Genomic DNA, 3835 nt, shown 5'->3' on the forward strand with positions numbered 1-3835 from the left:
ATTACTCTGCATTGATGTTTAATATTCCATCCACAGTATGAATAAAGAATACCTAATTGAATACTGGTCTGTCACAGTCTTTCCCTTTGTGAGACGAGAGCTCCGAAACTGAAGAAAACACAGCATTTCTAACTGTGTAGCTTTATCCCATCCAGATGGTGGAGTATTTTTAATGACATCTGGTTATTTATTACACCCTCTCCGGTGTTTCTCATATCATGTCGCTGTCATATGGAGAACGACTGAGGAAATAAAGACATGTTACTTGGAGAGACGAAAAAGAGTAGTTCAAGGTTAGAACGTCACACACAAAGTCAAATCCAATACCTTCCTTACCTGATTTGATATATTTACGACATGCAGCAGGCGGGAAAACTCTTTTTGATGTTTTGGTTAAAGCTTTCTTCAGCATGACTATGACACGTTACCTCAAAGCCATTTGACCTAATAGAGCTGGTTAGCTGGTTCAGTTTTTTTTCCAAACCTCCCACAAGGGTTGGGGTCAATTCCCTGTCAATTCAGGAAGTAATCAGATCTTCTAATTCCAATTGCTTCTCTATGAGATTTAATTGTTTAAAATCTGAATATGAGTTTACTTCCTGAATTGACTGAATTGAAATGGAACTGACCCCAACCCTGCATCTCACTGACCTCAGTGAAAGTAAACTAGCTCAAGACTATCTGAGGAGAATCTTATTCCGGAAACATGCATTTTCATCTCGTTATTCCCATTCATTTTTCAGCGAATATCATACGCAATAAGATAGGAAATCAGAAATGAACAATAGAATGGGAAATGTAAAAAAAAAGTATAAAAACGATCAAATAACAAAGATATGTATCTCAACAACAACTTAAGAGGTGCCTGTGTCAGTAACACTATCGACATATTAGATCCCTCAAATATATATCCCAGTGGTATCACAGGGGAATGTGATGTGAACCTGCCAACCTCTACATTTCTACCGCAGCATTGTACTGACTGCTTAGTCTAGAGTAAGTACACAATTAACACACACAGGCAGATGTTTCCCAGAGCCTGGAGCTCTATACCGATGAGGATATTAAAGCGCATGACTTTTGAAGGAAATTTATGCTTGAACGACATCCACACCGTTTACCTGCGAATGCTTTCTCAGCGAAATTGAAGTCAAGTGCAGTGGGCTTGTCTACAACTTACTAATTGGTGTAAACAACATTATACTGTTGGAATTGTCATAGGCTACTTTGCATGATCATTGCATTGGTTAACCTCAGCTTGTTATGGTGATTGATGCCTTCAGTACTGAAACATGGCTATTGGTTTTTGTGAGGGGTGAAATGTGTCAGTCATAAAAGGCAAGGAGGCGGCGGATCAAGTCACAAAGGCTGCGAGGGTGCAGTTACAACATCAGACTTCAAGGGGGCAGCATAACTGCAGGTCTTCTCTACTCCACCCTGCAAACCCAACCCTTGCCAAATAACTCCAATGCAATCAAGCTCCAGTTGCACAATCACTATTTGAGCATCAGGACTTTTAGAACAAAGACCATTGGAAATATGTTGTCCTCAATGGGATAGAGCTGCCTTTGAGTGTGTGGTATTAAAATGCCACTGAAGTTGCACGGGACAACTGCATCCGAGTTCATTATTTAGAAGGCAGGTGTTGTAGGCAGCAGGCTTACAGTTTAAACAACGAAAGCTACACCACAAAGGTTCAAGCATCTCCTAGATATTATTGAGTATAGACCTCCCAGATGTTTATATCTGAAACAAAACAACTTTGTTGAGAGGCACAAAAGGAGTAGAATCGCATTACTGACATTTTAAGAAGGCAAGAGTAGCAACGCAACTCTTTACTCTTACGTTTACTTAGAGTGGTCATTGACATGTACAAAGAGTAACAACACAACTCTTCTCTTGTATATTAAGCCGAATTAGCGGGTTTCATGTCAAAACAAACATGACATTTCATATTCATGATGGAACTAAGTGTCAAATAATCTTGAAACTTGGACCTTGAAGGAACAACTACATTGTACTACAGACCAATATGTCATGTTGTCAGACAAAACCCCTTCAGTTGTTGGAACATGCTGTACTACTGACAGAAATCCAGATATCACATGACGTGGGGCTGTCGCAGTCAATTACATTTCGTCAGCTGGTTATTGTCATGCAAAACCCTGCCGGTCTCACGGGAAATAACCGTTAATTAAGATAAAATGTTTAGTACCTCCTGGCCTCCATGCATACAAGCTGCATACAAGCAGTATACAAGCAGTATACAAGCAGCATACAAGCTGCATACAAGCAGCATACAAGGAGCACACAAGCTGTATACAAGCTGCAAACAAACATACAAGCTGCATACAAGCTGCATACAAGCAGCATACAAGCTGCATACAAGCATGCATACAAGCAGCATACAAGCAGCATACAAGCTGCATACAAGCTGCAAACAAGCTGCATACAAGCTGCATACAAGCTGCATACAAGCAGCATACAAGCAGCTGCATACAAGCTGCATACAAGCTGTATACAAGCTGCATACAAGCTGCTGAGGAGTGCCTTTAGAACATCTACAGTGCTGTGAAAAATTAGAGCCCCCTTTCTCATTTCTCTACTGCTGCATATTTTTCAATACTGAATGTTATCAACCAAAATCTAATATTAGATAATGGGCACCTGAGTGAACAAATAACACAACAATTATATACTTATTTCTTTTATTTCATAAACAAAGTTATGCAACACCCAATTCCTCTGTGTGAAAAAGTAATTGCCCCCTTACACTCAATAACTGGTTGCGCCACATTTAGCTGCAATGACTGCAACAAAACGCTTCCTGTAGTTGTTGATCAGTCTCTAACTGCACTGTGGAGGAATTTTGGCCCACTCTTCCATACAGAACTGCTTTAGCTCAGCAACATTTGTACTTTTTCAAGCATGAACTGCTCGTTTCAAGTCCTGCCACAACACCTCAATTGGGATTAGTTCTGGACTTTTACAAGGCTATTCCAAAACGTTACCTTTGTTGCTTTTAAGCCATTTTCATGTAGAATTGGATTGTGTGTTTTGGATCATTGACTTGCTGCATGACCCAGCTGCGCTTCAGCTTCAGCTCACAGACGGACGGCCTGACATTCTCCTGTAGAACTCCCTGATACAGAGCAGAATTCATGGTGACTTCTATTAAGGCAAGTTGTCCAGGTACTGAAGCAATAAAGCATTCCCAAATCATCACACTACCACCACCATTCTTGACTGCTGGTATGAGGTTTTTACTATGGAAAGCAGTGTTTGGTTTTCGCCAGGCATAATGGGACTCATAGAACATTCTTCCAGAAGTATCGATGATCATCCAGGTGCTTTTTGGCAAACTTGAGTCAACGTTTTTGGACGACAAACCTTAGAAGTCAAAAGAAATTCAAAAGAAATCAAAAGATCTCTTCTACTGATCATATCATACTATTCTCAATTTAATATTGTCTTTACTAATATGTACAATTTGTTTAGAATGGCCCGTTATCACAATGGTTAGGAACAGGGTAGGGAAAAACACAAGTCATTAGTATGCACTCCAATAGTAATTGGAGGCCAGTTAGTTTTTCACTCATTTTGGGTAGTAGGCTAGTTCGGTTATTTCATTCCATGCATCAACCACTGTTTGAGCAGCTGCATGCCTCTCTCCACAGAACAGGTGGTATTTCGCCCAAACTGTATGCCATGGGCTCGCCAACCCTTTTCCAGCAGCTTCCCAGGACTTTATTTGGGAAACCAAGTGAAATCTGTTTGGGAACATCGATAGTAACGTGTTTTCACAACGAAATATACTTCATTAAACTGCTGACAG

The sequence above is a fragment of the Oncorhynchus masou genome, chromosome 11 (genome assembly GCF_036934945.1).
Source record: "Oncorhynchus masou masou isolate Uvic2021 chromosome 11, UVic_Omas_1.1, whole genome shotgun sequence".
Lineage (NCBI taxonomy): Eukaryota > Metazoa > Chordata > Actinopteri > Salmoniformes > Salmonidae > Oncorhynchus > Oncorhynchus masou.